The sequence below is a fragment of the Myotis davidii genome, unplaced genomic scaffold (assembly GCF_000327345.1).
Source record: "Myotis davidii unplaced genomic scaffold, ASM32734v1 scaffold149, whole genome shotgun sequence".
Classification (NCBI taxonomy): domain Eukaryota; kingdom Metazoa; phylum Chordata; class Mammalia; order Chiroptera; family Vespertilionidae; genus Myotis; species Myotis davidii.
The window spans coordinates 5,025,439-5,037,744 of NW_006352194.1; positions in this window are offsets into that span (position 1 = coordinate 5,025,439).

A 12,306-nucleotide genomic window follows, 5' to 3' on the forward strand; every position below is an offset into this window, starting at 1 on the left:
GAATCAGTGCCCCTGTTTTTATGGAAAAGGAAATAGATCCAGAGAAGCCAAGCAACTTGCTGGAAGTCACACAGCCACTGAGTAGCTGAGTTCTGGCTCCTGGCTCCTGGTTCCTGGCTCAGTGTTCACTCTGCTGCCTTTCTTCAGGGTGTGTTTGTGCAGGGTGATAGAGACTTGGCTTCCTGGGTTCAACGCCCAGCTTGGCCACTTAGTAGTTTTGGGACCCCTGGCAAGCTCTTTAACCACTGGGAGTGGAACTCCTGTTTTCTTGCTTGTAAATAGGATAATAATAGTCCCTACCTCTTGGGATTATTGTGCAAATGAAATGAGAATCCATGTAAAGTACTTAGCAAAAGCCTGGCATGTTCTAATGCCCCAAATGAGATCTGGCAATATTATCAAAGAGTATTAGCCATCTGCGTGCCCAGCACCGTGGGTGGTTCTGTGGGGGTTACAGACACATTCCACAAATATTTATATCGGTCAATAAATGTTTATTTGGGACCTACTGTGTGCAGGGTACTAGAAAAAAACACACAACAGTGATAAAACAGGCAAAATTCCCATCCCTGCTTACATTTTACACCACACATGTGTCTGGGGAGACACGACTTCATCTTAACCACAGAAGCCTCCGAGCGCTTAGTGCACATGGATATTATTATCCACACTTTGCAGATGAATAAACAGGCTGAGAAGATTGGTGGCAGAGCAGGGGCCAGAACCAGCTCTTCTGAGGTTCTTGGGCAGTGGCCCTGAGGGCTTCCTGGAAGAGGAGGCACTTGTGCTGTATCCCACCGGGCCTCATGGCCTGGCAGGAGAGGTTGGGTGCAGACTGTATGGGACACAGCCATCACAGTCTGGGCAGCAACAATTTCAGGAAGGTCTTGCTGAGGTCAAGGCTTCTTGTTCCCCAGGGACAGAAGCGCAGCGCAGCCAGAGCTTTAAATACCTCGTGTAGCCCAGAATAACCCCCATTGTCTTGGCCAACAGCTGGGGGACGCAGGAGGATCCTGAGGGAGGCTAATCCTGGGGGTGGGGGCTGGCAGTTGCCTATGGGTGGTGTTTCTTCGAAGACTTTTCCATTTGGCTCCTGCAGGAAGGCCCGCCTTGTGGGAAGGGTGGAGCAGCTGCCTGGGTTCTGCGTGAGCAACGTGTGGCTGAGGGGGAGCGTGGTGGGTGGGAGGCTCCCAGGGAGGGCCCTGTTTCCTAGTGAAGGTGCTCCTTTGTGTGCCAGGGATGTGTTCATTGGCCCACTGGGCCCTCTGCTGTGGGCGGGCCTACCCAGGTCCTGCCCGGGGCTTCCTGGCACCCTCTCCTGCTCTGGCTATTTTGGGCACTGGCTGTGTTCAGGCTTGGGGAGGGATGGGTAATCCTGCCCAGACCAAGGATGCTGGGGCGCTGCCTGGACCGCCATTCCAGGGTCCTGGATCTTTGAATGCTGTAGACCAGGGGTCCTCAAACTTTTTAAACAGGGGGCCAGTTCACTGTCCATCAGACTGTTGGAGGGCCGGACTATAGTTTTAAAAAAAACTATGAACAAATTCCTATGCACACTGCACATATCTTATTTTGAAGTAAAAAAACAAAACGGGAACAAATACAATATTTGTATTTGCATGTGGCCCGCGGGCCGTAGTTTGAGGACCCCTGCTGTAGACTCTGACCCTGAGTGCAGCCTCAGAGGCTCGTGGTCAGTGGACTCCTAGGGGAGGCTGGCCCCACTGGCAAGGGCAAGGAAGGGCACCAGACAAACCTTTCCCCTTGGGATGTTCCCTGCTCTCGCCTCAGGAATAGTTGTGCTTCTTCTAAGCAACCGGTTTGTTTCTACCTCATGGGATGTGGACTCCAGGGACTGGTCAGGCTTCCGTCTTCCCGTTGGCCACCAGAAAGCTCAGAGCCAAGTGAGTCCTGGCTTTCCCAGACCTCTAGCCTCTGGCACATACTTTGTCTCCTCACCTCACTCCAGGCTCCATCTGTGGCCCTACCCGAGTTTTTCTTATGTATGTCCAGTTGATGTTCTCTTGCTTTTATGTGTACATTTTTGTAAGCTGCTTAGAGTCTTCTTGGAACAGGGTGGTGGGGGAGGTAGACATAGACAGATGACGGTGGAGGCAACCCTGAGCTGGTCAGTTCCCTTCAATCTGCTTCTTACGCTGCTTCTGACTTTGTAATTCCGTCCGATAGCCCTGCCCTCTCTGCTGGTTGGAGTCACAGCCTAGAATTGTAGAATCCTGTTGTTTCAGAATTTCAGTGTCCTAAAATGTCATAGCCAGAAGGAACCTTTGGAATCATCTAAATTGAGAGCTTTCTAACTTACTATTATTGAGCGGTGAAACCCTACTTCAATAAAAATAATAGTATTTTGATTAACTACTATAATATTTTGACAAATAATAGCAAACACAGAGCACTCATCGTGTGCTAATACTATTTGTAGCTTATTACATTTTTATTGAATCCTCACAACAACCCTATGAGGGAGATACTATTAATATTAATTATCATGCCCATTTTACAGATGAGGAAATGGAAGCACCAGAGAGGTGAAACGACTTGCTCACAGCCTCACAGCTAACCAGGGGCTGAACAAGACATATTATGTAGATGATCAGAATGTAAAAAGTAAAAAAAGGTAGATTTCTGTTCATTGTAGTGAGTATTTGAGGGGGAGGGGGTCAAACCTGCTGTCTGCCACTCTAAAGTAGCCCCCCGGGCCGCTGAGGACAGACTGGGAACCTGAGATCTCTACTTTGTCATTTGACAGAGGGAGTCTGAGGCCCAGAGAGGGAAAGGGACTTGCCCAAGACAGCAAGGTGAGCTGGAAGCCAGTTCTTTTTTTTTTTTTTTAATATATTTTATTGATTTTTCACAGAGAGGAAGGGAGAGAGATAGCTAGAAACATCGATGAGAGAGAAACATCGATCAGCTGCCTCCTGCACATACCCTGCTGCCCAGAGGGGCTTCACCCCTTCGCTGCTCTCCCCCGACCCCCACCCTGTCAGCAATCCCCAGCCCCTCCGCTGAACTCTCCCTTAGAACACTCAGCTCCCCTCACCCCCACCCCAGGACTTGGGACCTTCTGTATGGTCCCAGGGGATCAGGAGTGACCAGGCGCTGGGCCACCTCTCTGTCCCTCTGACGGACTCATCACCTGAGAGGGCCAGCTGCTGGCCAGCAAGGGAAGGAGCAGCTCCTGCCTGGGTTTCCTCAGACTCTGACAGGGTCCCCCGGAGGAGAGGGCGTACCCCTCCTGCCACCAGCTAGCCTGTCACCTAGACGGCTTTTTCTCCAGCAGCACTTCATGCCATGGGCTTTTCTGTCTTCGAGAACCGCCTTTTCAAGACCCCAGTGGTGGTGGGCCGTTTCTTTACATTCAAAGCCTTCCTGAGGGAGAGCTAGTTGGCAGCGAGTGGAAGGAAAGGTGTATGTTGGGGTGGGTGTTCCCAAAGTGTGTTCTGTAGAACCCTAGTCCCATGAGCTCTGCATGAAGAAAGGCTTCCAAGTTAAGCAAGTTTGGGAAACGCCGGTCACCCCGTTCCCTCATCGTGGTGTTAGAGACATTAGGACTTAGGGAACCAGCTCCGCTTTGTGTAATCAGCCTTTCCCAGATGTGTTTGTCTGTAGGACCCTCCCCCATACCTATTTCCACCCAGAGTTACTGTGCCTGGGATGGACATTCGTCATGAGGAAAGGGGAGAGGGCACTGCAAAAGGAAGAGGCCTCCTTCTTATTTCTAGGTCTGTTGCCCACAGGCCTTTGGTCAACCACGGGCTCGGCCCTGCCCGCCAACTTCCTCCGCCTCCAGGAAGCAGATGGGGAAAGCCCTGGGGGACCTGGGGAGCTGGCCTCCTTGGCCACAGCTGCTGGGTTGCCGGTCCAGTCTGTTTTTTCCTGTTGCCGATGCCCACGGGAGCAGGCAGGAGCGGAGCCACGGAGGCTTGGCTGCCTGGCTGCCTTGTGCAAGGCCCTGGGGCTGGAGCTGTGGCCCAGCTCGCCTCTGAGACCCCTGCCCGCTCCCTGGGATGCTGGTCTGGGCAGTGGGCAGGTTTCTCTTCAGTGGCCATGGGCTGTTTGTCTCCCCAGAGATGGCAGGAGGACGGCCCAGGTAGTATAGGGTTTCCAGGTCAGGCTTCCAGTCTCAGCTCTTCCAACTCTGTGACTGGGAGCAAGTCACCTTTCTGAGCCTCTGTGTCTTCATTTGTAAACCCCATTCATCGACTAATTTAACAAATATTGTTGAGCATCCACTGTATGCCAGATGCCTTTAGGTAACGGGGAGACAGCGGTGAGCAAAGTGGACAAAGTCTCTGCCTTCGTGAGCTGATGTTCTAGTAGGGAAGACAGATGATAAGCAGATAAACATGTAAATATAGGTTGAATGTAGATAGTGAGGTGCCATGAAGCAGGGTAAGGAAGTGACAGACAGTTACCTATCATAGATTCTGGACCTGGAATGTGATCAGGGTGGGCCTCTGTAAAGGTGACATCTAGAGGAAGAGCAGAAACTGGAGGAAGAGAAGGGGTGAGCATATGTGGGGGGCATGTCCCAGGCAGGGAATACAGCAAGTGCAAAGGCCCTGAGGTGGGAGGGGGCTGTGTTTGAGATAAATATGGCAGATGGTGGGAGAGCGCAGTGGGAGAGGAGGTTGGAGAGGTGTGTGTAGGTGTATGCGTGTGTGTAGGCAGATCACACAGGACCTGGTTGGCCATAATAGGGGCTTTTCTTCTAATCCTTTGCTGAGTCAAAAGCAATGGAAAGGCCTAACCTAGTAGGTTCAGGAAGTGGTCATTGTCAAAAGTGGCATTTCATTTCAAGAAAATTTTGTGGAATATTTCTCCCATCCTCCCATAGGCCTGGCAGTATGCTAGGGGCATCATGAAGCCTGTGGGCAATGACCCTGGTGGGCATGGGCAGGCCCAACCAGGTTGGTGTGGCCTTGAAGGCCCATAGCAGGACCACCCGGGAGCCAGAGAACCTGAGAACCAGCCAGGCCTCCGGCAGGAGGCAGGCACGTGAACGCCGCGGGCACTGTTGGCACCAACAGTGTTTAGCGGATAATATTCAACCCCTGGGGATCTTCTTGCTGGGCAGCCCAGGCAGGAAGCTGTTCCCGCTTGGCCACCTCCACCGCCTCAGCGGCACCTGGCAAACGGGTGAGGCAGGGTCATTTCCCGGTGGCTTCCTGCACCAGGGGAGGCCCATTCTTAGGGTGTCTGTGGGGGCAGGAGAGTGCGTGGACTTCGCGGGCGAGGGGGAGGGGAGACTGAGAGAATTGGGTTCTGGTGAGCAGCATGACAACAGCATGGCCAAGGGGCACTGCTCTCTAAGTGAAAAGACCATTCAGAGCTCGTCCCTTTGATCCTCTGCCACCTGGCACACCATGTCCCATGGCACCAAACTTCCAGCCTCTTGACTGTGCCGTGCACTGTCCCACCTCTGGGCCTTGGCACGTGCCCTTCCTTCTGCCCGGTGTACACTTCTTCCCCTTCTTTACCCTACTTAGGTGAAATCATCGCTCAGACCCAGCCGAATTGCCACTCCCTCTGCGAAACATTCCCCAAACTTCCACCTGCTTCACTAAGTGGGGGACCCTCTCCTGGGCTTTCCCAGCCCCCATCCTTCCTTTTCAGAGCTCTCCGTGTGTCTGTCTACTTCAGCGATTCTCAACCTGTGGGTCGCGACCCCTTTGGCGGTCGAACGACCCTTTCACAGGGGTCGCCTAAGACCATCCTGCATATCAGATATTTACAGTACGATTCATAACAGTAGCAACATTACAGTTATGAAGTAGCAATGAAAATAATTTTATGGTTGGGTCACAACATGAGGAACTGTATTTAAAGGGCCAGGAGGTTGAGAACCATTGGTCTACTTCCCAGTTTTGTTCCCAGGGCCCAGCACATAGTAGATGCTCGATAAGTAAAGCTCAGAGTGACTTAAACCTGATTGGGCAGGTCTGGTTGATTATCCATTTTTTATTTTTATTTTTTAACATGAGAAAGCTGAGGTCGCCCTGCTAGAAAGTGGCCGAGGCGGCCTGGAGTCAGGGTGTATGAGCAGAATCTGCCCTCTGCATCCCTGGCCGCATCTCTCTGGGCCTGGGGGATAAAGTGCTCTTGCTCGGCCATGGCAGGAGCAGACCTATTAGGGTGCACACCCCAGCTACCGTAGAGGGACGTTCAAAGCAGAGACCATGTCAGGCCCACCTGGGAAAGGGCTGGACAGACTCAGTTTCTCGGCCGTGCTTCCCAAAGCAGCTCACCCCTCATTCCAAGTTTGTTCATTCGATCATTCAGTCTGTGTGTCCGCAGATACTAACTGAACACCTAGTATGTGTTGTCTGTTCCAGAGATGCAGCAAAGATCAAAACACATGAAAATCACCGCCTTCCTGGTACTTTCTCTGCAGGTTGACAGGGACGGGTGGCTCAGTTTCTTGGCTGTGCTTCCCAAAGCAGCTCACCCCTCATTCCAAGTTTGTTCATTCGATCATTCAGTCTGTGTGTCCGCAGATACTAACTGAACACCTAGTATGTGTTGTCTGTTCCAGAGATGCAGCAAAGATCAAAACACATGAAAATCACCGCCTTCCTGGTACTTTCTCTGCAGGTTGACAGGGACAGGTGGTGGGGAAGCCTAGCACATATCATAGGGGCTCGCTGCCATTTGCTAAAAGGGAAGTGACAGGGAGTTTGTCAAAGGCCACATGGTGAGTTCGGGGCAGAGCTGGGACAAGGAATCCCACACCCCAGCTTCTGGCTCCGGTGGTCTCTGTCAAAGGCCCTAATGGGCCCGCGGTGTTCCCCGAGGCCCTGGCTGGAATGCAGTCTTTCCGGGTCCTAGGCCTTGGTGTGAGTTTAGATGGCAGCGGTCAGAGCCTCCGAGCTAGCCAACGCCAGGAGAGAGGGCTCTGCGTTCAGACTGGATTCCTGTTGCCTTCGCTGTGTGGCCTTCACCTCTCCGAGCCTTGGGTTCTTATCTGTAAAATCTGTGAGCGCCAGTGTGTCTGCCTCAGGAGGCTGTGGATTTGCGTGAGCTATAAGCCTTGCACAGAACGTAGCACCTGCACCCACAAAGACCTTATCTCAGCAGGAGCACCTGAGCCTCAGCCCTTCTTATTTTGGGGATCACCATCCTTCCTGGCCAACTGGCTGGGGAGGTGCTGCCATCTTGGGAGCTGAGTGTGGAGAGCTGGCAGGCCTCCCGAGTGGCACGGGCAGTGCAGGCATGCCAGCGGCAGCTGTGGCCACCTTCTTTCCGGCCGGGCGCCCCTCAGGCCGCCAGGGGATTAAAGGCCTTTTGGCCTTTGTGTCTGGCTCTCCTGCCCCTGGCAGTTTGTACCACAAAGTGCTGCCCCAACAGATTCCTTCCTTTTTGCCGTTTGCTGTCCATGGACAGGGTACCATGGCTTGTGGGTGGAGCAGGGCACCTTGACCCTATCGCTGGGGCCTGGGTTGTAACAGAATAGAGAGATCACCGTGGGGTTACCTGGGAGCCTGCATCAGAGAGAAGGGTGGGGGGACTTGACTGGGTTCAGTTCCCAGAGAATTGGGGTCTGTGGGTCACAGCGTCTGCTGGTTCCTGTGCCAGGCACAGGGGAGGGGCCACCGAGGCAGAGTCTGTGCAGGCAGGACGCAGGTGGGCAGGCAGGGGCCCGTTTGTCCCCACCCCCACACTGTCTGTGGATTTCGATGGGGTGAGCTCACTCCAGCCCAGATGCCTGGAGCCTTGCCCTGGGCAGCTGCAGCTACCCTAGGGACTGCAGCGCTTAGACCTTCTGCCCAGCTGCGGGGGCGGTAGGGGGCTCAGCCTCAGGCCTGGGCCATGGAGGGGAGGGTGGGCTGGCTGCCCAAGGCATGTGAAGAATGTCTCTGGAGAAGTCTGAAGTTGAAGTGCTCAGCGGTCATTTTAGAGTTGGCCTCAGGGCAGGCAGACAACTTGAGCCTTGGAACGAAGCTTTGTTGTTACCCCCAGTCAGTGCCCTGCCTGTTCGCCAGCCCAGGGCCTGGGCAGCTGAGCCACACCCCTCCCTTCCTCCCACACCTGGAGGCTGACCCCAGGCCTGAGCCCACACCCCACACCCATGCCCCCCTCACCCCTCACCTCTACCCCGTACCCACTGTGTGCTACTACTTCTAATGTTCATTGAGCCCTCACTGTAGACAGGTACCATGCTGAGTGCTTCACAGACTTTAACCCCATTTACTCAGATGACCCTTCTGGGCATCCGTTCCCTCACCTACAAAATGGAAATAACAGGACAAGCTTAGTCTCTCAGTTGAAATCCTTGAGGTCAGATGTGTTTTGGAATTCAGAAGTTTTCAAACCTGAGAAAGGTGACATAGAGCACACGCCAGCTGTGATGTGACATCAATAGAATCTGGGGCAACACCCCACAATAAAACACACCACTATTGCTGCAGCAAAATGTACGACTGTTCACCTGAAGCGGAGTGAATAAGCTATTAATAGCTTCATGTCAGTTCAGGTCAGGACTTGGTAGCAAATGAACTTGTTATAAACTTATTTAAAAAAACACACACTCCATGCCAGAGGAAGCTGCAGCCTCAAACCATTGCCCAGCCTCCTTACCCTTGGGCTGTGAGCGCTAAAGGGGGCTGAACAGAACAGAAAAAAAACAACACACAAAAAAAAACACTCTTGGTTTTCAGAGCAAGTGCCTTGGATTTCCCTTATTGCAAATGAGGGATAGTGGCCCTGCAGTGCCAACCCTCCCGGCTGCTGAGGATGAACAGGGGGCCTGGGGTGGAGAAAGCCCTCCATGCAGTCTGACCCTTCTTTTTTTTTCTTCTTTTTCCTTATTGTTATTCTTTATTATATGACTATCTAATGAATGCTTAGATAATGTAATGTATACTAAAGTTACATAGGTAAAAGAAACACAGCCCTAGCCGGGTTTCCCAGTGGTTAGAGCGTTGTCCTCCAGACTGAAGGGTCCCAGGTTCGATTCTGGTCAGAGGCTTGGTCCCTAGAGGGGGGCGTGCAGCAGGCAGCCAGTCAATGATTCCCTCTCATCATTGATGTTTCTATCTCTCTTCCTCTCCCTTCTTTCTGAAATCAAAAAACAAACAAAAAAGAAACACATTTTTACACAATATAGTTTTCTGAGAACCAGTTTGAGAGTGATAACATTTTCTCATAACCGTACAAACGGAACAGACATAAGAGGTTACTGAAATTTTCAACCCGTTTTTGATTTTCCAGCTGAGAACGGGAGAATGCGATGCATCTGACCGTTCTTATTGTCGTCGTTGCACTGTGCGCCATCGTCCTACAGCTCTGGTTTAGCAGCTCCGGAAATTCTTATCTATACACGTATCCATTGCAAGACCCTCAGTCCTCGTAAACTCCTTTTAAAACCTATTCCCTATCTCTGGATCTATACCTCTCCTTGCACCCCAAACCTTCTCTAACTTTTGTACCCTTCTCTAATGGCTTGACCTCACCTCCACGCTCTCCCCTGCCATCCTCGCCTCCCTCTGCATCCTCACTCAGGCCACGAGAGGGCCCAGCCCCTGTCCCTTGCCCCCAAGGGCCTCTGTAGGACTTGGACCTGGAGTTCTGTGTGCACCCACATCCTCGCCAGGAGGCCTGGACACGCCCAGCCTCACGGAGCGGGTGCTTCCCTGAGGTCCCCTGTCTATCTGTTACAGTTCCCACCCCAAGCCCCCCTATGCTCATTGGGGGGTCACCCTACCTACACCCCCGTTCTAAACAGTTGTTCTCGGCTCACTAGAACGGTCCTCTGACCTTGGCCTGTATGAGTCAGCTGCCCCATTTCCCCCACAGGAACCTGCGGGGTCTGGAATATCCTCCTCTGCCTGGCTCCTTCCTCTCTGGCCCACCATCCTTCCCCAGTGCATGCCTGAAGTACCGGGTTCCTCTGGGAGGAAGTTGCAGTCTGAGGCGTGCCGGCAGGCAGGAACCCTGGGTTCTATTTCTGCCTTTGACCTTGAAGTCTCGGAGGGCCCTCCTTGGGACCTGAGGCACCGTTGCATGGGCCCAGGCCGATGCCAGCTTCCTGGGATCCAACCTGGGAGCAGGTTAGGTTGGGGATGGAGACCAGTTCGCCCTGGGCTTCCCGGCCCAGCCCTGCCCAGCCCAGCCCTACCTCCTTTCCTGATGAGCAGGGCGCTTGGGGTCCTGGCTCTGATCTTGGGCAAATTTCCTCCCCTGTGAAAGGGGGCCATTCACATCTGCTCAGCCACTTCAGGGGGCCATTGTCAGGGTCAAATGGCACAGGCCTAGGAAATGCTCTGCAAACGGAAATGCAGTGTGGTTGAGAGGCTTTGCAGGAGTGACTCTCAGTGACCTCTCGGTGAGTTGGGCTCATTGCACAGCCCTGGTTACAGAGGCAGTGTGGTGCAATGGTAAGAGCTTAGGGTTCCGATCCCAGCTCTACCACCCAGGTCTTCAAGCAGGTGACCTGACTGCTTCTTTCCCCCATCTTTACAGTGGGGCTGATTAACACCTGTAACCAGAGTTAACACATAAAAGTCCTAAAGGAGTGCCTGGCGCATAGTAAGTGCCCAATAAATTAGCTCCTTTTATCCCCCAAGTAGACCCTGGACTTCTCAGGTCTGAATCCAGGTTCCCTTCTATGGGCAAGTCTCGGGTTTCCTTGGGCTCTTTCCGAAGCCTCTTTTCGGCCTGGCTCCTTCTCCCCTCCCAGATGTGAAGTGCAGCTGCTAGAACCGTTTGATCTTCAGCTTTGCACAAGTGAAGTCTCTGCTCTTGCTGGCTTGGCCCTTGCTGCAGGCCCCGGTTGACCCCAGAGCCTTGGGTCCTGGAGAGAGGGCTGCAAGCAAGGGCAGTCGGGCATGGGGAGGGCCCATTCCCGGGTCCCTGGGGTAGGGGATTTCTGTCCAGGCCCCAAATGCTCTGATTCTCTCCCCTCTCTCACTGCAGATGTGTGTTCCTGACATTTTTTCCAAGATGAATCTCACTTTGCTATTTCCTGTCCGGTCCCCCAAGTCCCTCCCTGAGAGACGCTCTGGACCTTGCTCACCCGGGTTCTCCTTTTCCAGACAGCTTCTGGCGTCTAGGGGTGCCAGGAATCCCTGTGCCTCATGCAGCCTCCTCGGCTTGCATGGGAGGAAGGAGGGTGTGTCAAAGACACACACACACAGAGCCCTCGCCTGCCCCCCAGCCCCCTCTGCCCAGTGTCAGTAGCCCCTGTACCAGGTCAGTCAGGGTGTGCTCAGGACCCACACCCCCATCCAGGGGAGGAGGGAGAGCCCCTGGGATGGGGATGGTCTTGTGATTCTTAGCCGGTGAGTGTCCGAATCCCCTTGAGCATACAGAACTCTAACCCGCTGGCCGGAGGTGAGTGAGCCTGACTCAGTGGCTCTGAGAAACAGCCCAGGAATCCATGTCTCACTCCTGGATGCAAACCTCATGGCCCAGGCCTGAAGTTCACTGACCGCCCTTGTCCAGAGGGTGAGGGTACAGGGAGGAGAAGGAATAGGAGGGGTTCGCCCATGGATTGTGGGGCGAGGGGCCTTAGGCCATAGTAGAGGGGAAAGCCAGCAGTGCAGGCCTTACACAGGTTTGATAGCACTGCAGACACAAAGATGCCCAAATGGCACTCGGCCCCGGCCTCCCGCAGGCTCCCAGCCTAGGAAAGGAGATGCATACAGACAGACTGCGTGGGCGTCTGTGCACCCTTCAAAGCAAGTCATCTCCAGGAAGCTTCTAGAATTAATAGACGATGACATTTTTGTCCATTCATTCAAGTATTTATTGGAGAAGTTAGAGCTGAATTCATCACAGTCCCTGCCTTCAATGTGCTTCTATTTCAGCAGAGGTACAGGCGGTTACAGGGTGAGCCCCAGAGGGCCCAGGGCTCAGTCTGAGGGTGCAGGTGGCAGGGAAAGGCAAGGAGTCAGGACAGGTCTCGCAGAGGTTTTCTTTTTAGTCATCTTTATTGAGCTATAAAACATATACTAAAACAAACCCATCGTTTCAAGTGTACAGGTCAGTAATGAGAAGGATATGTACCTAGGGAACCATCAGTCCAAAAGGCTCCCTCGTGCCCCTTTCTGGTCAGCCCCACCCACCCCTGGTCCCAGGCAACTACTGATCTTTCTGTCTCTGTAGATTAGACTTTCCCCGTAGAGTTTCATACAGTCTTTGGTGTCTGGCTGCTTTCATAGCACAATGTGTTAGAGCAGCGGTTCTCAACCTATGGGTCGCGACGCTTTGGGGGTCGAATGACCCTTTCACAGGGGTCGCCTAAGACCATCGGAAAACACATATATAATTACATATTGTTTTTGTGAT